The sequence below is a fragment of the Zingiber officinale genome, chromosome 2A (genome assembly GCF_018446385.1).
Source record: "Zingiber officinale cultivar Zhangliang chromosome 2A, Zo_v1.1, whole genome shotgun sequence".
Taxonomy (NCBI): Eukaryota; Viridiplantae; Streptophyta; class Magnoliopsida; order Zingiberales; family Zingiberaceae; genus Zingiber; species Zingiber officinale.
In genome coordinates, this window is record NC_055988.1 from 96,686,091 (window position 1) to 96,712,846 (window position 26,756).

At 49.1% G+C, this 26,756-nt stretch overlaps 1 long non-coding RNA gene across 1 annotated transcript; it reads right to left on the minus strand.

Annotated features, from left to right (window-relative positions):
• Positions 1-1,993: 1,993 nt before the first annotated feature.
• LOC122039818 lies at positions 1,994-21,956 on the minus strand. The gene is made up of 4 exons (XR_006128392.1): positions 21,720-21,956; positions 2,969-3,017; positions 2,760-2,883; positions 1,994-2,093 (listed from the first exon to the last, which is right to left on the minus strand). It is a non-coding gene; the product is annotated as an uncharacterized LOC122039818 (long non-coding RNA).
• Positions 21,957-26,756: the final 4,800 nt, after the last annotated feature.

A 26,756-nucleotide genomic window follows, 5' to 3' on the forward strand; every position in this document is an offset into this window, starting at 1 on the left:
ATCTATAAGTGGTACGATTCCTCCTTTCGGATACACCATTCCATCGTGGTGTTCCGAGAAGTGAGGGATAGAATCCTACACTTAGCTAGATAGTCACGAAACTTATGGCTAAGGTATTCACCACTGATATCAAGTATCTTAATACTTTTGTCGTCGGTTTTGTACTTCATTCTTGAATACTTTGAACTTTTCAAAGGATTCGACTTATGTGTCATCAAATACACATAACCATATCTCTTGAAGTCATCAGTAAATGTAATGAAGTACCTATAACCACCTCTAGCACAACGAAGGGCCACATACATCACTATGTATAAGTTCTAACAAGTCATCCACTAAAGGAGTCTTGGTCATCTTGCCTAGTAGGCATGACTCGCATGTATGATTCAAAATCAAATGAGTCCAGCAAATCATTTATATGACCTAAGCGACAATGCCAGAGATAGGTTTGGTTCATTTCATTTGACTTAAACCTTTTGGTAAACCTTTTTTGTCTAAACAAGAAACTGAAATGATGTTCTTGGTAAGAGCAGACACATAACAACATTCATCTAATTCTAGTACAAGCCCAGAGGACAGAGATAGATAGTAAGTTCCTACAGCAACAGCATCAACCCGTGCTCCATTGCCTACTCGTAGGTCCACCTCGCCCTTCGTCAATGCCCTGCTATTTCTCAGCGCCTGCACATTAGTACAAATGTGAGAAGCACATCCGGTATCCAATACCCACGATGCAGAAATAGATAGATTGACTTCTATAACATATATACCTGAAGTAGAAGTCTCACTTCTCTTCTTCTTAAGATCTTCCAGATATACTTTGCAGTTCCTCTTCCAGTGCCCGGTCTGACTGCAGTGGAAGCAGATAGCATCCTTGGCAACCCCTCCTTTGGGTTTCAGTGCCTTGCCTTTGCCCTTGACTTGGGACTTTCCCTTACCTTTATGCTTGCCCTTGCCTTTATGCCTTTGCACCATCAAAATGGAGTTGGGCTTAACCTTCTTAAGGTTGAGCTCAGCAGTTCTCAACATGCTTTGCAGCTCGGGCAATGGCTTATCAATTTCATTCATGTTATAATTCATGACAAATTGACTGTAGCTCTCTTGCAAGGATTGCAAGAATAAGTCAGTGGCCAGCTCTTAGCCAAATGGGAATCCCAACCTCTGTAGGTTTTCTATGTACCTAATCATCTTGAGTACATATGATCCTACGGGAGTCCCATCTTGCATCTTGCACTGAAACAGTGCCTTAGAGATCTCGAATATCTCGTGCCTTGCTTGTCTTTGATATAGTTGACTAAGATGTTCAATCATATCATAAGCACCCATCAACCACTATGTGAAAATCCGTAATAGACTTCGAATATTATTCGAAGTAATAGATAGTTAATTATCGAAGTAGACGCACGTGAAGTAAAAGGGTAAATTTTTTACTTCACCTCACGTTACCGAAGTCTATCACGGGTTCAAAACCGGTTCAAAATTGAACCATTTTCGAAGTAAAAAAGCTTTACTTCATCAAGACCAGTAAAAATACCGAAGTAATTGATGATATATTACTTCATAGGTTACGTTGTTTGACGAAGTAAAATATGTATACGACTTCATATTTTTTGAATTTTGGTGCAGTAAATATTTTATTTTACTTATATATAATTTGACTTAGTCGAAGTATATATTCTATATTACTTCATCGTAGTATAGAAGTAATAGAGCATATTTTACTACAACAAATAAATTCAAATGTAGCGAAGTAATTTATACGAACTACTTCCCAAATTTGATCAGTAGTGAAGTAAATAGTTTCTTTAACTACGCCACTATTTAAATTTATTATAGTCTTTTGTGTTGTATTACTCCATCATTTATTTATACCGTCGAAGTAATTGACAATATTTTACTACAATACAATTTTAATTGACCAAAAGAGTATATGATAATATGTTACTCCAACACAATATTTTTCACAATCAAAATTGAATAAATATATCATAAATATGTATCAAATACAATCCAAAAATTTATATAGAAGATACACAACTCATAGACACCCACATAGGAGTAGACAAATTCGCTCCATTCACTTCTTCATGTGCCTGCAAAATTTTTTACAGAAAAATAAAGACCACATATCAAACTATAGAGCAAAGACAAGAGTAGCATTTATGTTCTTCAAAGTACAAAGACATGTCAACTTATCACCTGAAATTAAACACAAAATATAAAACAAAGCAAGAGAAACTTAAAAGAGCAAATTCCACTAGTCCTCCAAGTATGTTCAATATTATTTCAACCATAAAGGATAGATACCACTACATCTCACATATGAAATAGAAGAAAAAGAGTTACCCCAAGCAAAATTTCAAAGATAATGTAGATCACAAGATAACAATAACGTGTAGTTAACAAGAACCTATATATGTTTAATCCACTTGAAAATTTTCATTTATAAAAGAGAAAAATTCAATAGTACTCATCCAAGTATGTTTTCTATTGTTTTGACCAAAAACGATAGAGACCACTTCATGGTATACGCCTCACAAAAGATAAAGAGTTACTCTAAGCAAAACTTCTATGTTTAGTCCACTTGCGAAATTTAATTTTACTAGAGCTTAAACATTCAGAAATTTAGCCAAGGAAAAATTTTAAAATAAGCAGACTCAAAATATTTGCATGCTAAGATCTTTTAAGTGTCTAGAAAAGCAGAGGAATATAAGTTAAAATGTTAGGGTATATGAATGTAATTTATTTAAAGTACAAACCTTATCATCTTCTCAACTTGTTTTGCCACATTATTTTCCAAATCTGCATACTTTTGTTTCGCTCGTCCAGATTTAACTAACTTTTTGGATTCCAAAATGCTTGGAAGAAGATAAAGCTGATAATCTTCATGTAATAGATCATACAGTATGAAAAATGTTAAAATCTGCTTAGAAATTTTAACCCAAATACACTATAGTACAACACTTACCTACCTCATCTCTAAACAAAGTTAGAACCAAGTGTTCCTTCAATACTACCTGAAACAAAAATGATGGTATTTGTTAAGAAAAGGGAAGAGAACATTTATTTTAAACTTGTTTGAACTTGGATGAATTGATAAAAAACTATAATGATAATAATTAAAGAAAAATAACTTTCTCATTAAGGCAGGTAAGGTATATCAAAGTTCAACTTAAATAAGAAGGATTATGACACGCATATTACCTTATATAAGAATTTTCATGGAGAGGAATATTCAGAATAAGAAAAGATTTAATACCACATGATAAGCAAATAAGCGACAATGGATGCTCATAAGCGATGTCATGTGCAAGAATTTTTTTTATTTAACAAAGATATAATAATCCTCTTTTCCTTTTAGCCTCCTGAAGCAAAGCAAACAATCAAAATCTATATGTCCAAGATACGATAATTACATTAACAAATACCAAGATTACTTGCAGGTGAAGCATGCACATCACCTATAATTTTTGTACAATACTTCAGTGAACAAATTAGTTAATCAAGCCTGAAGGAAGATAAAACAGAGCCAACATTTGACAGAAAATACCTTTTGAACAACAATCTTCATACATCTGCATCTAGTTAAATTTAGACATGTTTTCCAAACCTATTCCATAGCCATTAAATTAGAGAATTCAACAACCGGCATTACATATAGTATAGTAGCTGATCCGGCGGTAAGAATGGGGGATCCACTTCCTGAAGGGTCTCAGCTTGAGGACAGATGGAGGGCTGGTTAATGGCTCACGAAGTCGGTAGCAGAGCCGAGTAAACCAAAGATAACCTACCATGGGTCGGGTTTCAGCGCCAGGAGAAGCCAAGGCCGGCCGGCCGCTCAGGCTGCTCGGTCAGGGCGGGGCGGCCGGGTGGTTCGGCCAGACAAGGGCGAAGGGTATTGGCGGCCGAGCCCATCCTCGAGAATAATGGGATGTCGCGGCATGTCGATGATTATGCCGTTACACAAGAGTGCACGATGGAGGATCTCACACATCACGGAGAGGTTGATACAAGAAGTGTGATGGCCTTATGGACGCTCTTTCTGCTGCACCCATATCTAGCATAGTCCTTCCCACCCATACAGGCATGGTCGAAAGCAGAGATTGCTTCGATTGGCGCGCCCAGGCTCCTTGGAGAGGTCTATATAAGGGCTCCGTTTCTTCACCGGAGGTACACGGGTCTTCTGCTTCTGAGACACCTCTTCATCTATTTCCTCGCCTGATTTGAGCGTCGGAGGGCCGTCGCCGGGACACCCCTCCCGGCTCGGTTTTGTTGCAGGTTCGCCGGAGGACTCGAGGATCCAGCAGGGCGCCACATCCCAGCGTTGACCCCCTGGTCTGGACAGATCAATTGGCCGCCCTCGGGAACGCACCTGCATCCGAACAGAGACAATGGACGAGGCTGGAAGAATACACAATGTGGCACTCTCACAAGAAGAGTTGGACTCTCTGGTCGAGATGAGGGCCGCCAAACTTGTGGAGCAAAAACAAAAAGCGTCAGCCGAGTGGCCGGAGGTAAATGGGTCGAGCCAAGCGCTCGAAGATCGAAGACCCAGTACCTTCCGGATGGAGGTAAATTATCCGAGCCAAAATGCTCGACGAAGCAGACCCTGAGCTGTTCGGCCAGGAGTACGTTCTCCAAGCTAGGTGAAAAGGGCATAGGGATTATCCGAACCAAGCGCCCGAATAGTAAAGGCCTCCCAGCCGATTGGATTCGCAAGTAAATGACCCGTGCCGTTCGGCCGGGCACAAAGATTGTCCAAACGCGAGATAAGTTATGAGGGCCAAGGTCGCTCGACCTGGCAAGGAGTTAGCCTTAAAGGCCGTCTAGCCCAGACGTTAAACCGGAGAGCCGCGCCGATCGGCTATAAACATCCGCGCCGACGAGCTCCGTCGTTAAAGATCGGGAGCCGCGCCGATCGGCTATAAACATCCGCGCCGAGCTCAGTCGTTAAATCGAGAGCCGTACCGATCGGCTATAAACATCGCGCCGACGAGCTCCGTCGTTAAAGATCGAGAGCCGCGCCGATCGGCTATAAACATCCACGCCGACGAGCTCGGCGTTAAAGATCGAGCCAGCCGTCGCTATAAACATCCGCTACCGACGAGCCCGTCGTTAAAGATCGAGAGCCGCGCGATCGGCTATAAACATCCGCATGACGAGCTCCGCGTTAAAGATCGAGCGCCGTCGGCTATAAACATCCGCCACGAGCTCCCGGTCGTTAAAGATCGAGCCGCCATCGAGGCTATAAACATCCGCGACGAGAGCATTCGCAAAAACTAAATTGTTTAAGTCCGATCGGCCGTCGGTTTGCCAATACTTCGCATTCAAATAGTCAAGCGCTAAACGATTTCGAGGAAAACGAGTCAATTGATTAACCCGATCGGTTGTCTAGTGGGAGACACGTGATAAGCTTGCGACTCTACAAATGAGCACAAGCAAAGCAAGAAGAGGGCAATGAAGGACATGAGAAAAATAGCAAAGGAATGCAATTAGACGCATACAAAAATTTTACATTCGCCGAGCGGATGAGATACAAGAAGTACTTGGAAGAATTACTACCCCGGGTCCTCAAATTGAAAAAGGAGTCCGGATATCACAATCATGGTCGCAGGAGGTCGGAATGTGCATTCCAGGAAGGTGGCCACCCTTCTTGAAACGCCATGGTGACCTGTCACCGCCTCGAAAGTTGATGAGACGTTGCACGAATTTCATGCAGCCGAACCGGGCGGAGGTAGTCTTGGCCGCCGCTAGGCGACTCGGCTCCCTTCCTTATACTTTGAAAGTCGCTCGAAAGCGATAAGTGAATCTGGAGGACTTCTCGTCCACCTCGCTTAGTGCGCTCCATGCGCCCATCCCGCTCGACTAGTTGGGCTTCCAGTTCTTAGATTGTCGATCTAGAGCTCGGACTTCAACTTTCATCTTGTCCGGATCGGCAATCGCCCGCTTCTTCCCGGGCGAGCGCTTTGCATCCGCCGGCTTCTTGACTTGGCCCAGCCGAGCCACCTCAGGACAAGCCTCTCTTCTTACCGGGGGTTTGTTTCTCCCGCCCCGATGGACCCCCGACACTTGAGTTTCTCCGGAGATCCTCCAGCGGCGCCAATGGCTAGTGGCGATTTGCTCCACCTTCAGTAAGGAAATAATAAAATGAGGAACCGGACGAGAGAGCAGTACAAAGAAAATGAATTTACAGTGGCTCCGATGTTGTTATCGAACTTGGCTCGCCATGAGGGCCACTTGAATCAAGGTCCTCGAAGAACTTGGCGCGGGCTCGCTGGAGGTTATTTCATGAATGGGGCTGGCGATTAGCGGATAATAAATATTCCTCCGATGGGAATCGAAAGGTAGTCTCGGCTGGGTGGTCGGGACGGCACTTCCTCGACCGCCTCCAACCCGAGGACTCCCAATGGTTGAAGTTTTAGCCAACCGTCGTTAGCGACTCAGTCAAGAGAGGAGAGCCAGAGGGGTGCGGTGGGCGAGGCCACCGAGGCCCCGATCTGCTGTATGCGATCTGGCGAGCCGACCTCGATCGGCGCTTGTGGTTCGCCTTCTTGGCCTGTAAGCAGGGTCTCTCTTCGACGCTTCACACGAACTTCAGGTGAATCCTAGGGGACTCTAGCGGTAGGGGAAGCAGGATCCGCCTCGACCGCGCGGATGGAGTAACTTTTGTTTTCGTATGGATGCGTCCCCCCTCTGTAGTAGTCCGGCGATCGGATTAGACCCGCTCGGCGAGTTCTCTTTAGTTGTCGCCTCGATTTCCACGGCTTCCTTCAGATGATGTGGCCTTGGAGCGCCACATGACTTAACCTGAGGAAAAATTAAAATCGTTAGACAAAAAGGCGTAGTGAGTAAAGAGTCATTACCACGTGCAGGGAAGATTGGCGAACTGGGATAATCCAAAATATACAACACCTTGAGAAGCAATCGGTCGATTTTGCGGCCGACAACCGGGCCAGCACGGGTAAGGTGGATTGCTGACAATCACAGCCCTACGTGGGTGCTGTCTCATCCATTGGTTCTTCGGCCGCTCGGAAGTCGTGATGTAGAAGAACTCCTTCCAGTGCTTGTTAGAGGCGGCATATTATCAAAAAATTTAAAGCCTATTCTACTTTGGAAAATGAAAGTGCGATTGTTTGGGGTAGAAGAAAAGTGGAATATTTTGGGGTCAAGTGGGATCACTGCATTAAAGAGGACAACCACCCGCCGCCAAAGAACCTAAAGGAGTTCAGCAAGAGCCAAGCGGGATGCGGAAATAATTACAAACCTCCAAAATGAATTGATGGGTAGGAAATCTAAGGCCGCCCTGGAATTGGTCTAGAAAAAAGCAAATGGTGCCGATCGGCGGATTATGGGGCCGATCGGACGGGTCGGCTATAATTATTTCGTGATCATCAGGGATCCCATACGTCCGAACAAGACGCCGAGCGCCCTCTTCATCAAACCGACTCTCCATGGTTATATACCAAGGGCCATGAACACCAACAGCGGGCTTAGAGGAGCTTGCCATCTCGAAGAAGCAATAAGATGGCAAGAAACCAGAGGAACGGGAACGAAAGAGGCAAAACGACTTGGGAGGACCTTGTAAACGAAGGGAGAAGACTCACTGAGAAGGAAACGGGCGGAAAAGATCACCGGTGGGATGGTAGCCGCCGAAAAACAGGAACTGGATCGTCGGAGGTCGCAGCAGAAGAAGAGGCGAAAGGACAACGCACAAGCAAGCATGCGGCGAAGGAAGTAGACGGAGGCTTTATACGGCCGAGGCTGGTCGGCCTCCGCCGTCGGATGCAGGTCACGAGAGACGAGGTCATCATCCAACCGTCCATTTCAAAGTAATCGGCGTCCCATCGTACGGATCATCACCGCCACGCAAGAAGAGCCACGTGGCGCTGTCACCAGGCGCAATTAAGGCGCCCATACCACGCATGCTTCGGTTTAATGAAGAGGATTTGCGTGATTTTCGAGAAGATTTAGACAAGCAAACATCCACGTTGAGCGACAAGACCACAAAGCGAAGAGCCGGTAGCAATGACTGAAAGGGAACCGAACGTGGATATTATTACGGAGCGCGGCCCGCTGGACGCATAGTCGGTCGGACTCACCGCCTCCCTTCGACTAGACTTGAAGGAAGGCAAGTGATCCGCCGAAGAATGGGGATCCACTCATCAAGGGTCTCCGAGGGCGGATGGGAGGGCTAAGCGTTAATAATGCGCACTACGCTGAGTAGGTCCGAGCGGAACGAAGATAACCGATCACATGGGCCGGGTTTCGACGCCTAGGCGGGAGAGGCGAATGCGGCGCGTGCTGGCTCAGGACCAAAGGGCGCGGTGGTCCGTCTCGGCCGGGACAAGGGCGAGGGTACGGTTGTTAGCCGAGCGGCCTACATCCGGCTCGAGAATATGGGATGTCGGCAAAGGCATGTCTCGATGATTATACAAAAGTGCACTGGAGGATCTCGTCACATCATGGAGAGGTTGACATGAGAGGTATGGCCTTATGGGCGTCTTTCCGATGCACCCGTATATCGGGCATAGTCCTTCATGCCCCATACCGGCATGGTCGAAAAGAGATTGCTGCTTGATTGGCGCTGGGCTCCGAGAGGTCTATATAAGGGCTCCGTTTCTTCACCGGAGGTACACGGGTCTTCTGCTTCTGAGACACCTCTTCATCTATTTCCTCGCCTGATTTGAGCGTCGGAGGGCCGTCGCCGGGACACCCCTCCCGGCTCGGTTTTGTTGCAGGTTCGCCGGAGGACTCGAGGATCCAGCAGGGAGCACCACATCCCCAGCGTTCGTTGACCCCTGGTTCGGACAGGATCAGTAGCTTAGTAGGAGCATACATTTTTCAGTAAACTATTAAATAGCCTAGATATCTAGGAATTCATGAAGAAGTATTCTTGACCTAATTGCTTGTAAACTTGAACTAGTGGTGTTACGATAGATATAGAGTTAGCTATGGATAGTGGTCTTTTTTTTTCTCTATGACAAAGTTCTTTCATTGTAGCCTTGATGTTTAGGAAGGACCTTAGGCCTTTGGAGAGCCTACTCTTTGTAACTTAGCCATGTGTAGGGCTGTGCAAAAAAACCGACAAACCGAAAATCGGACTGGAACCGGTAGCTTACCGGTTCTGATTTACCGGTTAACCGGTTAACCGGTTTTAACCGGTTAACCGATTTTAACCGGTTTCGGTTAACCGGTTTTTATCGGTTTACCGGTTGATTCTCGGTTTAAGATTTTTTAAACCGGTTTAACCGGTAAACCGATAAAATTGGAACCAGTTTTATTGAGAGAATTTTTAGCTCCTTCGTAGCGTCGGAGCTCCGCAGTAGAACACCCCACGCGCTCGTCGTGGTGGTTAAGGGCGATGCGCTTGTAGACGTTGCGCCAGTTGGGGTGGGCGAAGTGGGACTTGACGCGGGTGCCAGAGACGACATCGACGCCTCTCTTGCCTCTTAGCGTGGTGCAGCGACTGCAGCATGGTGATGAGGGCGGAGTGGGCGTCGCCCTCTTCGTACACGCTGGTGCAGTAGTTGTGCAGCTCTGCTCGATCACGTGCTTCTTGTCTGTCTCCGCCACCTCGTCCATCACTCCCCGGAACCACTCGAACGACCCCTGCTCACGCATCACCCAGTAGAAGTACGCTCGCCGCGTCTTGAACGACATCGACGCCGATGATGATGACTGCAGCGGGTCGTCGTCGGTTTCTTCGTCCAGCATTAGCTATAGCGAGTCCAGCTCCTTCATGTTGTTGACGATGTCCTCGACGATGCTGATGAAGGGGGTGGCGCAAATGCCCAGCCCCACCAGAAGCACCACTTTGTACTTCTTGTAATCCTGCCCCGGCGTGCCATATGTCCTTTCGATTAGCACTCTCGGCAAGCTGCGCGCACCACAAAAACATCAAATTAAAGTTGGTCCTTTTTTCCAGAACTTCTTCGATCAATCGACATACTCAACTCATCTTGGAGCGAATCCATTGCTACTGTAATCGTCGTAGTCCGCCCTCAGCAGCTCGCTCTTCCCTCCGGTCGGTGGCTGACAAACCTGCATAATTATTGCAAACAGAACTCATCGATCGATTCATAGCTCTGCAAATCGGATAATCAAAGCATCGATTAATTACAGTGCACAGACCTGCGAGAAGACAGCCTTGAGTTGCCTTGTCCAGTCGCCGAGCGTTCGAATGTGCACGCTAATGTAGTCGTCCTATGGAGCAGAGGTGATGGAGAATGGATGCCACTGGAAGGGGGAGATGGCAGCGTAGTTGACGAAGATGTACTGCCCGCTTCTATACCTGAAGCCTTGCGGTTTGGAAACATGGAGGGTTAGCACGTTGCCAGGGTACACCGCCACCTTCTGTATCTTCACCGCCCTGATGCTTGATCTAAAGGCCCTGATTAAGCGTTCGCTCGCGTACAGGATCAATGGAATGGCAAGGTACATCCATGGAACCATGTCTGCAAATTAACCATGGTTAATTTTTGGAATGGAGTTGGTAAATGAGGGAAGAAGAGATTATCAGTGTGTCACTGTTCGCTTGTACCATTTCTTGGTGAGGTAGAAGAAGTTGCCATGGACGAGGAGGAGCGCGTAGACGATGACGAAGAGGTGGTGAGAGTACCAGAAGCCGTTGTAGCCGGTGAGGCGGTTGAAGGGCTTGGGGAGGGAGGCGGGCGCTGCCTCGCCGGAAGTAAGGCGTGGCCAAAGTGAAGGCCACGGACATGAGCACATGCTCGTCCAGCCTTCGTCACCCTTTACGAGCCACCAGTAGTTGTCTGGCCGTGGGTTTACCGGTTCTCGGTTGAAACCGGTTAACCGACAAGAACCGGTTCAACCGAAACCGGTAGAACCGATAAGATACCGGTTGGTTAACCGGTTTTCAATAAATCATGGTAAACTGGAATTAACCGGAACCGATAAACCGGTAAACCGGTTAACTGACTGGTTGAACATGCCTAGCCATGTGAGCTTTCTTATTGGCTACGATTTGACCACTAGATGCACTCTTTGTATTTACAGAATCAGCTATCAAAACCATTGACTTTTTAATCTAAAAGAAAAGAAATGTGATAAATAGCAAACTATGGTCAGAGCATGCATGCATCAAAAGAAAAGCATCAAAGCACTATAATTAAAACTATGGAAACATAATGATCCTGTCCGAGCGCTGAGTCGACGGACGCTGGGAACGTGGCGCTCTCCACTGTCTCCGGTAGGTGACGTGGATCTCTGCCGCTACCTACAAAGAAGTCGGGCCGGGAGGAGTTTCCCGGCGACGACCCTCCGACGCTCAAGTCAGACAAGAGGAAAATGGTGAAGTGGCTCCAAAGATGAAAGATCGCGTGATTTCGTACCTCCGGTGAAATCTGTGGGCTCTTATATAGAGCTCTAAGGAGGCTTGTGCATACCTATTGAGGCGTACACGTGTCCTTTACCATACCTTAGTATGGGCTTACCAGAGAAACATGCATGACACCATACTGCTACAGTCCGAGCACCTCTCTGATGGGACAGCAGAGCCTTCTGCCGTAAGATTCTGCGTATGGCTTGGTCGTCGCACATGTCTGTTGTCAGAAGATGTTCCCCCATGTCCCCTTGTCCTTGTTTCCTTTTTCCCCGAGCCGAGCGTCCATCCGCTCGGCAGGCACATTACTTCCGACCGGGCATAGGTATCGGTCCGACCGGAAGATTCCCGGTCACGTGCTCGGCTGAAACAGTTCCTTTACAGTGTTACCGTTTTACGCCTCAGCCGAGCAGACTACCCGCTCGGCCCGACGACCCTGTTCACCATGACCATCCAGAGGGGGTCCCCCGCCCTTACTGCCGGATCACTTGCCTCCCCTTCAAGTCTAGTCGAAGGAGGCGATTAGTCCGACTGACTGGACGCCTGTAGTGCCGAGCGGTGCATTTAAGAAACTATCCTCCGCTCGACTGGTGTGAGGGTAGCTACGACCTCAGTCAACGCCACCCTCCCTTGTATCTCCTCGGAATTCACGCCAATCTCCGTCATTAAGACCGAGCATGCGCTCATTAAATGCACTCCATTGGCCGAATGCCACGTGGCGCTGCTGTAAAATGAACGGCCCGATGCGTGCTTCGGTCCCTGTGACCTGCATCCGACGGTGGAGGCCGCTCGGGCTCAACCCTATAAAGCCTTCGCCTTCTCCCCTACTCGCCGCATTTGTGCTTTCGCGTGCCCAAAAGCTTTCCTTGCTGTTCCTGCTCCGGTGATCTCGTTGTTGTTTCTTCCGACGACTCCGTGTTCCTCGTCGATCTCTATTCTTCTCTGTAAGGTTCTTCTTCTTTTCTATCTTTGGTTTTCTTTGCGTTTCTTTCCCAAGTTTTGATCCTCTGGGCACTGTTTCATTTCTCGTCCTCTTCCTTCTATCATCTGCCTTTTGTGGTTTCGTCCGTTCGGACAATGGCCAGTTCTTCTCAACCTCAAAACCCAGCCCTCGGCCCGTGGTATACCACCATGGAGTCGCGCTTCGATCGGCACGATGCTGATGTTCTGATGGACAATTTTGACATCCCATCTGACTTTGAAATCATCCTACCCTCCCCCTTCGCTCGGTCACAGAAACCGTCGCGCGGAGCTTTCTGTGTTTTCCGCGACCGGTTTATAGCCAGTCTGCGCTTTCCAATCCATCCCTTCATCGTAGAAGTTTGTAATTTTTTCGGCATTCTGCTCGGAAGCTTAGTCCCTAACACTTTCCGCCTTCTATGCAACGTCGTCGTCTTGTTCAAAATCCACAACATTCCCCTCCGACCGGAGGTCTTCTATTATTTTTATTATCCTAAACAGTCCGAGTTGGGTACTTACATGTTCCAGGCTCGGCCCGGTTTAGTCTTCTTTAATAAACTGCCATCTTCCAATAAACATTGGAAAGAGTACTACTTCTATCTTCGTCTCCCCGAGCGGGCCTCTTTCCGAACCTAGTGGCAGGTTGGACCGCTAATCTCCCCTGAGCTAAAGAGGTTCAAGACCCGACCGGACTATCTTCACGCTGCCAACATGCTAACTGGTCTGAAGTTTGACATCAACAAGTTCTTGCCTGAAGGGGTGATGTACATATTTGGCCTGAATCCGATCAGGACCCCCCTCCCGAGCGGCTTCGGTAAGAATTTTACTTGTACCCTCGCCTTGATTGCTAACTGATTTTCTCCTTTTTCTTTTGCAGCGGGCATTGTCATGGAGTCCATGATGGCCGGCATTTTGAAGAGGAAAGCGACGGCGCTCGAGGCCGCAGCTGCCAAGGAGATGGAGGCGCTTGGCATTGAGCCGGTCGGCTCACACGAAGGGGAGAGCGGGACTCACGAGCCGACAAAAGAGGAGCCGAGCGGAGACACCACTTCGATCGGCGACTTCCGCGGTCCAGCCGTCCGAACGGACCACCGCCGATTCTCGCGGCAAAGCCCCAGCGGTGGAGGCGATCTCGTCTGATCGGACCCCGTCCCAACTGGACGCGCCCGCGAACCCCCTCGAGGTCGTGCCTGTCAGCGCCCTTCCGCCTTCTCCCCGCCGAGTCCAATGCTCGGCCATTTTGTCCCAATTGTCTGTACCGGCCTCCAATCCTTCCCCAACTTCCGCCCAGACGACTCCCGGTCGGCACCGTACCATCAGGGTCTCCCTGCATTTCCCCACCGAAGAGCTGATGCCCGAGTCCGATCAGCCAACCGCGCCCGAGCACATGATCACAATGAAGGGGCCTCTAGCCGAAATGTGGGCCGACGCTCGGGCACGCGTCGCTATGATTCCACTCAACAATCTGGCCAACAGTCACATGCAGCAGGCCACGGGGGTAAGCGTGTTTTCTCAAGTCCATTACGCATTCTTTCCGATCGGCTACTAACAATCTTGCTTATGTCAAAGATGGGTAGAAGGGATCGCCATCTCCAACCGCCTAGCCATGGTGGACGCAGAGTTAAAAAGGTTAAAGAGTTCGGGCGGCGCGCCCTCCCAGGATCCTTCATACGCCGAGCTGCAGAAAGAGCTCAAGAAGACCCAAGATCTGCTGGCGGCTGAGCAAAAGAAGACGGTCGATCAGGCCTATACTCTGGGAGAACTTGAGAGACAAGTGAAGACACTCGATCGGAAGATAAGTCTAGCAACCGAGCGGAAGAAGACGGCTATCTCCGATCTGGAGAAGAAGAATGTCGAGGCGCGGGGCCTGGAGCAACGGGTTAAGGAGCTGATGGAGCAGCTGGACGGTGAGAAGGCAAGCCGCTCGGCCGAGGCAACTAAACATAAAGATGAACTGAAGACGTTGCAGGAGTCTCTCGAAGCTTCCCAAGTCGCCTTCAAGGAATATTAAGAGGCGGAACCTGGCCGAGTCGCAACCCTGAGGCTGAATCACATCCGCTCGACCAAATTTTTCGAAAAAGTGTGCGAGCGGATGTATAATGCCTTTGAGCTTGCCATCACCGCCACAACGGACTACCTGAAGTCCAAGGCTCAGCTCCCCGACTCCACAACTACCCCGGCCGAAGACTATGTAGCGCTTCTCTCCTCCATCCTGAAGACCATTTATGATTTTCTCGAGTAGTGCTCCTTGTAACCCTTTCGATCGGCCATAAGGGCCTAAATTGTAATGAAGCTACGCAGTATTTTTAGCAACTTAATCTTTTTCTTCTTCTCTTTTTTATTCAATGCTTGTGTCTTCCGATCGGCTTGCAAATTATTGTCGTTCGCGTCTCCCCCTTCTTTCTTCTTCGTTAATCATTTCACGAAGTATTCTACATAACCGGGCCGCTCGTCTGAACGCCCCCCACTTCTTTAAATGGGATTCCTGATAAATGTTCACGAAGTACCTTTGGTTACTTGGCCGATCGGCCAAACGACTCACAAGCCGACCTTCTTTATTGTCTTCGTCCGGCCGGAGGGTTTATAGTCGCCGGTTCGACTCTCGATATTTAACGTCGGAGCTCGACGGTCTTCCGGCCGGAGGGTTTATAGTCGCCGGTTCGACTCTCGATTTTTAACGTCTGAGCTCGACGGTCTTCCGGCCGGAGGGTTTATAGTCGTCGGTTCGACTCTCGATATTTAACGTCGGAGCTCGACGGTCTTCCGACCGGAGGGTTATAGTCGCCGGTTCGACTCTCGATATTTAACGTCGGAGCTCGACGGTCTTCCCGGTCTCGAGGGTTTCGACTCGACCCACGTCGGCGACTTGACGGTCTTAGCCAACGCGACTCGATTTTTAACGTCGGAGCTCGACGGTCTTCCGCTCGGAGGGTTTATAGACGCCGGCTCGTCTCTCGATTTTTAACGTCGGAGCTTGACGGTCTTCCGCTCGGAGGGTTTATAGACGCCGACTCGTCTCTCAATTTTTAACGTCGGAGCTCGACGGCTTTTAAGGCTAATTTGAACACTGCCGTTCGGCGAAGTTATTTGTCATCCTTTATCATTTTTGTTGCCTGCATTACAAGTACATAGGCGACCAAAACGTATGCAAAATTACATCAGCGCACCTCTTACCCAGCTCGGTACGGCTGGAGATGATTCGCGCTCCATGGTCGTTCCAGCTGCCGCCCGTCTTCATCCTCCAAATAATAAGCACCCGAGCGGAGCTTTTCGATGATTTTGAAGGGGCCCGCCCAAGGAGCTTCCAGCTTGCCGGCGTCGCCGACCGGCTTTACTTTCTTCCAGCCAAGGTCGCCAACCTGGAATGCTCTGGGGATTACGCGCCAGTTGTAGTTCTGCTTCATTCTCTGCCGGTACGCCATCAGCCGGACGGATGCCTTGGCTCGCTCTTCGTCGATCAAGTCCAACTCCATATTCCTCCGCTCGGCATTGTCACCGTCATAGTTCTGGATCCGGACGGACTCTACGCCGACTTCAACTGGGATAACTGCTTCGCCGCCATAGGACGCCCGACAGCTCGTCCACCCAGCTTCCTCCCATATGGTCGAGCCGAGCCCGAAGAATGCGAAGAATCTCCTGATTGGCTACTTCGGCTTGACCATTGCTCTGGGGATACGCCACGGAAGTAAAATGTTGTTCGATGCCATAACTTTTGCACCATGCTTCGAGCTGCTTCCCGACGAACTGTCACCCATTATCAGATATGAGCTGGCGAGGAATGCCGAACCAACAGATTATATGCTGCCAGATAAACCTTTTGACCATCTGCTCGGTAATCTTGGCCAGTGACTCGGCCTCCACCCATTTGGAAAAGTAGTCGACCGCCACTAGTAGAAACTTCCACTGACCGGTCGCCATAGGGAACGGACCTACGATATCCATTCCCCACTGATCGAACGGACAGGACACTGTAGATGCTTTCATCTCCTCCGCCGGTCGTCTGCTTGCAGGGTTGGCCAAAAGTACCCGGCCAGCAGGATCTTCCTAGCCAGCGATCGTCCGCCCGGATGTCCCCCGCACGATCCTTGGTGCACTTCCTGGAGGATGTACTCCGCGTCCTCCGAGCTCACACACTTCAAAAGTGGGCGGGAGAAAACCTTCTTGTAGAGTTGGTCTCCAACGAGTGTGAACCGACCGGCTCTCCTCCTCAATAGCTGGGCTTCCTCCCGATCAGACGGTGTCGCATCCGAGCGCAGAAACTCTAAGATGGTTGTCCTCTAATCGCTCGGGAATGCGAGACCCTCCATCCGGTCGATGTGCGCCACCAAGGATACTTGCTCAATTGACTGCTGGATTACAACCGGTGATATTGAACTTGCGAGCTTGGCTAACTCATCTGCCGCCTGGTTCTCCTCTCAGGGTATCTTCTGGATAATGACTTCTCTGAAGTGGGCCTTGAGCTTTTCGAAGGTCTCAGCGTAGAGCTTAAGCCGAGCATTGTTAATCTCAAAAGTGCCCAAGAGCTGCTAGGCGACCAACTGAGAGTATGAATGGATTGTCACCCGACCGGCTCCTATATGTCGGGCTGCCTACAAGCCGGCTATGAGAGCTTCATACTCCGCTTCATTATTTGTGGCCTTATAGTCCAGCCGGACGGATAGGTGCATCCGTTCTTCTTGGGGAGAGAGTAATAGCACACCAATCCCGCTCCCGAGCCGAGTGGACGATCCATCCACAAATATTTTCCACATTGCTTCGGGCTCGGGATTTTGCACTTCGGTAACAAAATCTGCCAAGGACTGCACCTTTATTGCCGAACAGGGTTGATACTGAATGTCAAATTCACTTAACTCCGTTGTCCATTTGATGAGCCGTCCGGACGCTTCTGGATTCAGCAGCACTCTTCCCAATGGGTTATTCGTCCGGACGATAATTGTATGTGCCAGGAAATAAGGACGAAGTCTCCGAGCGGCTAGGACCAAAGCAAAAGCCAGCTTCTTGAGCCCAGTGTAGCGAGATTCAGCATCTTTTAGAATATGGCTCAAGAAGTACACAGGTTGTTCTTCACCGCTCGTCCTCACTAATGCCGAGCCTACTGCCCGCTCGGTTGAAGATAAATAAATACAGAGCGGCTCGCCTACAGCTGGCTTGGCTAACACGGGCAAGGAGTTCAGGTATGTCTTCAGCTCCTCAAACGCTCGATCACATTCTTCGTCCCAATGAAATTTAGTAGCTTTGCGCAGGATTTTGAAAAAAGGGAGACTCCGGTCGGCAGTCTTAGAGATGAATCTTGACAATGCAGTTATCCGACCGGTCAAGCGTTGTACTTCCCTCAGATTTCTTGGGGGCGGCATATCTTGCAGCGCTTTTACCTTACTGGGATTTGCCTCTATACCCCGCTCGGTCACTATATAGCCCAAGAAACGCCCGCCTTTTGCTTCGAACAGACATTTCTGAGGGTTCAGTTTGACTCCATACTTCCTCAGCGTTCGGAAGGTCTCCTCCATGTACGCGTAGGACCGACTTGATGAGAATGTCATCCGCGTACACTTCTAAGCGTCCGATCCTCCTTGAATACCTTGTTCATTGCCGGTAGGTTGCTCCGTTCTTGAATCCGAAGCATCACATCAGAAGTCCGTCACCGTGACCTTCTCTTGATCTTCTGGCGGCGGCACCTGATGGTAGCCTTGATAGGTGTCTAGCATGCATATCGCACCCTACCGTAGAGTCCACCATCAAGAAAGGCGGTATCCTTTGGGCATGCTTTGTTGAGATCAAATCGATGCAAACCCTCCACTTGTTGCGGCTTGGAGACTAGCACCACGTTCGCCAGTGTGTCCGGCCTCCAGAGCTTCTCGACCTCCTCGGATGATGGCATTTTGTTCGGCGCTAAAGTCCCTCTTCCTTTGCTTCATAGGTCGAGCGTCCGGTCATGCTGTGCTATACTTGGCGAAATTCCCGGCAGCTCATGCGTCGACTAAACGAAGACGTCGTAGTTTCTCTGGAGACATTTGATCACCTCTTTTTTCTGGCTTGCCTCTAGATCGGCCGCAATGAATGTGGTGGCCTCCGATCGGGTCGGGTGGATCTGCACCTCCTCTTTTTCTTCATAAACCAAAGAGGGTGGCTTTTCGGTTATGGCGTTCACCTCGATTCGTGGCGCCTTCCGCGCGGAATTAGCTTCGGCTCGGACCATTTCGACGTAACACCGCCGAGCCGCCAGCTGGTCTCCTCGCACTTCTCCAACTTTATCTTCAACCAGGAACTTAATTTTCTAGTAGAAGGTGGAGACGACCGCTCGGAACTCACTGAGCACTGGTCGCCCCAGGATGACATTGTATGTTGAGGGAGAGTCGACCACGACGAAGTTGGCAGTCCGCGTCCTTCTGAGCGGCTCTTCTCCCAGCGAAATAGCTAGTCAGACCTGTCCGACTGGCAGAACTTCATTGCCCGTAAACCCGTAAAGAGGGGTTGTCATGGGCAGCAGCTCAGCTCGATCAATTTGTAGTTGGTCGAAAGTCTTTTTAAATATAATGTTGACCGAGCTGCCTGTATCGATGAAAATGCGATGAATAGTATAGTTAGCTATTACCGCTTTGATGAGGAGGGCGTCGTCATGTGGCACTTCGACTCCCTCAAGGTCCTTGGGCCCGAAACTGATTTCGGGCCCGCTCGCCCATTCTTGACTGCAGCCGACCGCATGGATCTGGAGTTGCCTGACACTCGCCTTCCTTGCCCTGTTGGAGTCACCTCCGGTTGGTCCACCAGCGATGATGTTGATTTCGCCCCGGGACATGTTGCTTCTATTTTCTTCCTCCCGGGCGGAAGGCCTAGGCCACTCCTTGGATACCCGGGGATTGTCCCCATGCCCCTGAGGATGATACCGCTCGGGAGACTTTCTAGATATCCTCCGCCCGGCTTCATGGTGTCGTTGTCGTCTGTCAGATGATGGCGATCGACGACGACCACTCCGGGGAGCGGGGTGGGCGATCAGGGGAAGGCTTCGGCAATCTCATGTGTTATGCGTGTCAGTTCGGTGGAACGAGCAAAACATGGGGGTCCATACCTTCTTTTTTGGCTTGGGCCGCTCGACGGCTACCTCTTGGACGGCGTGGGACCTTGCGTGGTGCGGGCGGACTGCTTCGGCTCATGGTCCTCTGGGCGGCTGGTGGCCAGTGAGCGGCTTCCGCTCGGCAGGGGCTAGTCGCTCAGTTGGAGTTTCTTTTCTTCGGGCTGCTTGTGCTTCCTCCACGTTAATGTACTCATTGGCCCGGTGTGAACGCATTCATCATTGTTTCTGAGGTGGTCGTTGGAATATCCATGGCCACCCGGTTGAATCGTTGGATATAAACTTGGAGCGGCTCCCTAGGCTCTTGTTTGATGGCAAATAGACCGACACTGGTCTTCTGGTAACACCGACTGCTCACAAAATGATGGAGAAAAGCGATGCGGAACTCTTTAAAGCTGGTGATGGATCCGTCCGGCAGCCTCCAGAACCATCGTTGCGCCGATCCCGAAAGGGTGGTAAGGAACACCCGACATTTCACTCCATCTATGTATTGATGTAAGGTAGCTGTGTTGTCGAACTTACCCAGATGGTCGTCCAGGTCGGTGGTTCCGTTGTATTCACCGATCGCCGAGGGCACATAATGCTTTGGCAGAGGGTCCCGCAGGATGGCATCTGAAAACTGCCGGTTGATCCGCTTGGGGGAGGCGTCCGTTCGGGGAGCCTTGCCTTTTCTGTTGTCTCGTATGGGCGCCTCATCGGATGAAGATCCTCGATCACGGTTAACTGTTGCGACTTCAGCCGATGAAATGAAAAGTGGCACGGTGCTTCCGCCGGCCTCCGACGCTGACGCCGCTTGTTGCTCGGCTTACGCCTTTTCCGTTTGCTGTTCCACGAGCCTAGCCGCTCTTGCCTCGATTAGAGCGTCGAGCTCCTCGGGAGAGCATCACGGTGTGCGATCGTCCAGCTTCGTCCATTGCTCCGTAGTGATTTGGCACAGACGGCGCCAATTTGATCCTGTCCGAGCGCTGAGTCGACGGACGCTGGGAACGTGGCGCTCTTCGCTGTCTCCGGACGGTGACGTGGATCTCCGCCGCTACCTGCAAAGAAGTCGGGCCGGGAGGAGTTTCCCGGCGACGACCCTCCGACGCTCAAGTCAGGCAAGAGGAAAATGGCGAAGTGGCTCCAAAGATGAAAGATCGCGTGATTTCGTACCTCCGGTGAAGTCTGTGGGCTCTTATATAGAGCTCTAAGGAGACTTGTGCACACCTATCGAGGCATACACGTGTCCTTTACCATACCTTAGTATGGGCTTACCAGAGAAACATGTCTGACACCATACTGCTACAGTCCGAGCACCTCTCTGATGGGACAGCAGAGTTTTCTGCCGTAAGATTCTGCATATGGCTTGGTCGTCGCACATGCCTGTTGTCAGAAGATGTTCCCCCATGTCCCCTTGTCCTTGTTTCCTTTTTCCTCGAGCCGAGCGTCCATCCGCTTGGCAGGCACATTACTTCCGACTGGGCATAGGTATCGGTCCAACCGGAAGATTCCCGGTCGCGTGCTCGGCTGAAATAGTTCCTTCATAGTATTACCATTTTACGCCTCAGCCGAGCGGACTACCCGCTCGGCCCGGCGACCCTGTTCACCATGAGCGTCGGAAACCTGACTCCCCCGTCGGGTTGTCTTTGATTCCGCCCGTACCCATTCGGCCGGTCGACCCAACCCTTATCCAATCGGCTGGCCTTCATGCTGACCCTTTTGACTTTTGACCTCCACGTGACGTTGACTCCCCTCCAGAGGGGGTCCCCCGCCCTTACTGCCGGATCACATAACAAAAGATAACATGTCTAACTTATGCCAGTCTCCATATTTACACAGGTACAAAAGATAAAATAGATAGAATACCTATTCTGGTCTATCCAATTAAAATGCATTGCATAAATACAAATATTGATAGAAAAAAGAACAAACATGTCCTATTTCACTTAGATCAGCTTATAAGCACCAATGCAACTTCTATATGGTATATGATAAACCAAGACCAACGAAGCACAACTTGTTTAGTTGAACCCCAATTAGAAAATGTGCCTGCAAATTTTTTATGTTTTTGCCACTATAATTCTAGTAAGCATATGAACTGGAATTGAGTGAGTGATTTGTGTGGTTGGTATAGTGAAAGGAAGTGTCAAATTTTGATAATATTCTTCAAAGATGATAAAACATTGGAATTACTTGATTATAACTGCAAAGTTTGGATTTTGAGTATATTTGTGGTCCAGATTGTTGGTTGATCGAGAAGAAGCAATAGCAGGATTGGTAGATCTTGAGAGAAGAGAGTTTGCTGTACAAAAACATGATCAAACAGAAAGTGGGCAGATTATTTAGGGGAGATGAAGGAGGCACTAAAACCTTTTATGTGGTTGTCGACAACCGAGATGAGGCCGAGGCGGCCGAGTGCCATAAAGAATCCTGAGTTGGGCACTTGGATGATGAAGTTTATGCCTGGGATGGGGGGCTCACGAGCTAGAGCAACACCAAAGGTGTAGCGGGAGGCATGGACTGGGTGATGCTCATGTATTGGTCGTTGACGGCAAGAACTTCGCCGAGGAAACAGAGGAGAACAAACCCTAGCACCCAACAAGTGAGTTCAACTCATTAGCAAGGAATGGAAGAATTATAAACAGGTTCAATTTATGAAAAAAATATTTTAACCTTTCCAACTTAATACTTCAGTAATTATACATATCAATTTTATTGGATAACTTATTACTTCATTAAATAAATACTACAAAGTTAAATATTAAATAAAATTAGAAATAAGCTCATATTTTTTAATCTATTAAGTTTAAAATAGTATTTACTACATCAATTTATTACTAAAGTTGATTAATATATATTACTTCGTAATTAATAATTATTGAAATAAACAGTAGCGAAGTCTATCAATAAAATTCACATAGTGTAACTCGTGTTGCTTCTGAAGCTCAAAGTTCATGGTCGCGAGCATGAGGCATGACACATCTAATGCGTCATCTTGACGCTTCTTATAAGCATCTCGGTCAGCTCGCGTGGCGATGGCAGGAGGTGCCTCAGGAATGGGTTACTCCAGGACGTACAGTTTTCGTTCTTGTGTGAGAACAATTCTTAGATTCCTGTACTAGTCCAAGAAATTAACTCCATTGAGCTTGTCCTTATCAAGGACAGAACGCAAAGAGAAGGTGTTCGAGTTTGTCAACATGACAATCTACAACAGAAAAAATACAGAAAATAAATATCATATTCCACTAATCATTTAATGAGGCCTTTAATTAAATGATGCTTCCACTGAATTATAGGGCCTTAGTAGGAATCAAATCATGGATATGGTTAAACCACACTACTAGATTCTAACCAATTAGCTATAATTCTTGCGGGACAAGATCCACATCATACTACGCCTTGAGTTAGCTTTGGCTAAATCACCCAAGACTTAGTATGATCGGTAGATAACTAATTATCAATTACATCTCTATGCAACTCTTGTTTATAGGATCAAAAATCTCATTTACATTAAAACTTGAGTTAGCTTTGACTAAATCGCCCAAGATTTAGTATAAATATGATTTTTATCCTATCGTCCAACCATTGGAAAATGTCTATAGTTATACCCGATCCAATTGAGTTAACTAGTTATACTCAATCTAATTGAGTTTGTACTCACCCAAGCCTTGATAGGCGGGACCAAGATTGTCCCTCCACACCCTACCAAGATAATATACGTTGCTCTGCTTTGGCATATTCAACAACAGCAAATGATCGAGGTAATAATGGGTATCAAGACTTGGTAGGCATATCGAGTTGACTTGATTAACATCTAATCTAATCGTGGATTCGTATCTTATACGCATCAAGGCACTAATTATCCTACTCTAACATGCATCACATACACACAAGCAATGAATAATTAAATTTTGATTAGGTCATGGCCCAACTACGATCTTCTCAAGCCAATGAGAAGATTGGATGATCAACCTAGGGTCAACAGCTTCTCCAAGCTCCTCCCTTTGACCGCCATGTGTTGCTCGCACCCTCCTCGTAACTCCTTCTCGAGTGGACCGTCCACCGCTCCATTTTGTACATTACAAATATGAAACTCGAGTTACATTCAAGTCTAAAACTATTTACAATAGGAAATATAAAAGAGAGGTACGACGCGCAGGTCGCATATAAGAAATACAACACGCACAATCAAACAAAAATGGCGCGCATGCCATATTATGAATTACAACACATTTTGTCCAATCAAATTGGGGTTTTTGGCCATGACCATCACAAAATCATACATAATTCTAAATTGTGTATTAAATATAAATTTCTATAATGATCCTGTCCAAAAGCTGAATCAACGGACGCTGGGCACGTGGCGCTCTCCAAGCGGCTGACGTAGATTTCCTGACTATCCGCACGGACCTCCGGTGAACCTGCACAGAAGTCGAGCCGGGAAGGGGTTCCCGGTGACGACCCTCCGACGCTCATGTCAGGCAAAGCTCGACAACAAGAAAGTGGCTCTAAGAATCGTAGAGTGCGTACCTCCGGCAAAGGGTGAGGACCCTTTATATAGAGCTGTGAAGAGGCTCGGGCACATATACCGAGGTGCATACGTGTTCTTTCCCATACCGTAGTGTGGGCTTGTCAGAGGAGCTTATCTGACATCATACTGCTACAGTTTGAGCACGTCTCTGATGGGACAGCGGATCTTTCTGTCATAGGATTTGGAGTATGGCCTGCTCGTAGAACATGTCTGCTGTCAGAAAAAGATGTCCCTTGTCCTTTTTCCCCTACTCCATGTCGGGCGTCCGACCGGCCAGCTTCCATCTTACGTCCGGCCGGACATATATAGTGGTCTACTTGGGAGATTCTTGGTAATGTGCTCTGTGGAGACTATTAGCAGTATGCTACCTCATGTCTTCGGCCGAGCGTGCCCTCCGCTCGGCTCTACGATCCTGTCCCATGAGCGCCGAGGCGCCTTTTGCCATCAGTTAGACACCGGTCGACTGGCCGGGCGGTCGACCCACCCTTCTCCGGTCGGCCACCTGGCCCTTTGATTTCCACGTGGCGTTGACTCCCCAGAACGGGGGTCCCCTGTTCTTACCGCCGGATCACTTGTCTCCCCTTCAAGTCTAGTCGAAGGAGACGATTAGTCCGACTGACTGGATTATAAGTCTAGCCGGGCGGCGCCTTCGTGCCATTATCCTCCGCTCGGCCTCCCACAGGGATGGCCTTAAGGTTAGTCAACAGCAACATTCCTCGTAATCTGCGCCAATCTTCGACATTAAGGCTGAGCATGCGCTCATTAAATGCTTCGAATGGCTGAATGCCACGTGGCGCACTGTCGTCATCGTACGGCGGCGGCGGCGACGTGGTGTTTTGATGGGATCGAAGCGGTTCGAAATGGACGGCGCGATGCGCGCTTTGATTCCCATGACCTGGATCCAACGGTGGAGACTCGCATGAAGGGGAGAGCGGGACACATGCCGGGGAGTCAGCCGCTCAGGCTTCTCTCCCAGAGCCAGCGGCTGGAGCAACCATCAGCCAAGAGCCTTCCGCTCGGGGTGACGGCTCAGCTCCGGAAGAAGAGCAGCCCCTCCCGAAAAGGCGCCGAGTGGAGACTCTCGTCCGCTCAGCCACGTCTGCTGTTCAACCCTCCGCCCGAGCCACTGCACGTGCTCGCGGAAAGGCTCCGGAGGTCGAAGCCATTTTGTCCGATCGGACTCCTTCGGAATGGGACGAGCCGACGGCCCCTATTGAGGCCATTCCAGTCAGCTCCCTTCCGCCCGCTCCTCAACCAGTCCAGCGTTCAACCATTCGATTTCAGTTTTCGGCGCCGGCCTCTGATCCTCTTCCGACTGCCGGTCAGACGACCCCCGGTCATGGTCGCACGATACGAGTCACCCTTCATCTTCCAACTGAAGAGCTGCTGCCAGAAGCCGACCAATGGACATCGCCCAAGCATACCATCACTTTGAAGGGCCCATTAGCTGAGATGTGGGCCGACGCTCGGGCACGCGTCGCGCTGATCCCCCTCCGCAATTTAGCCAATAGCCATATGCAATAGGCCACGGGGGTAAGTTTATTTTCTCCCAAGTTTTGTATGCATTCCTTCCGATCGGCCAATAACACCCTCTTATTTCCTTTGTCAGAGATGGGTGGAGGAGATTGCTGTCTCCAACCGCCTGACCTTGGTAGATGAAGAACTAAGGCAACTGAAGGCGGCAATCGGTCCGTCCGGCTCTCAAGGCCCTTCTTATACCGAGCTGCAAAAGGAACTAAAGAAAGCTCAAGATTTGTTGGCGGCCGAGCAGAAGAAGACGGCCGATCAGGGCCATGCCTTGGCCGAGTCCGAGCGACAAGTCAAGTCGCTCGACACAAAAATAACCCTGGCCACCACTCGAAAAAACATGGCCATTTCCGACTTGGAGAAGAAGAACGTGGAGGCTAGGGACCTGGAGCTGAAAGTAAAGGAGCTGATGGAGCAGCTCGATAGAGAGAAGGTGGGTCGCTCGGCCGACGCAGACAAGCAGAAGGAAGAGCTTCAAAATCTGAAGGAGGCTCTTACTGCCTCCCAGGCGGCCCTCAAAGAATATCAAGAGGCCGAGCCGAGTCGGGTCGCGGCCCTAAGACAGAGCTACATCCACTCGCCCGAATTCTCGGAGAAAGTCTGCGAGCGGATGTACACGGCCTTCAACCTGGCTATGACCGCCACCACTACGTATCTGAAGTCTAAGGGTCTTCTTCCGGACTCCACTACTATTCCGGTCGGCGATCAAGTGGCGCTCCTGAACAACATTCCCAAGGACCTTTACGATTATATTGAGTAGACGTTTTTATATGTAATTAGGCCACTCGGCCAAAAATGATCCTTTTTTGTACTTTAGCCGCTCGGCTTAAAGTTTTATTTTTAATGCCATGCTTTCCTTTCGCGCACTTTGCCCTTTTGCTAGCCAATGTATGTGTTGTCCGCTCATCTATTATCACACCTCTGGCATCCGAAAGGGATTTTTACGAAGTATTTGGCGTGACCCTTCCGCTCGGCTAAATATGTAATATTCCGTTTTGATAGCAGAGATCGCTCACTAGATGCCGATGAAGTACCTTTGGGTACTGGGCCGAGCGGAACATAGAGACGGTCGAACGATATTGACGGCGAGTTTCTGGGACACTTGCAGTCTTTTTTATTGGCCTCATCCGCTCGGAGGGTTTATAGACGCCAGCTCGTCTCTCGATTTTTAACGTCGGAGCTCGATGGTCTTCCGCTCGGAGGGTTTATAGACACCGGCTCGTCTCTCAATTTTTAACGTCGGAGCTCGACGATCTTCCGCTCGGAGGGTTTATAGATGCCGACTCGTCTCTCGAATTTTAACGTCGGAGCTCGACGGTCTTCCGCTAGGAGGGTTTATAGACGCCGGC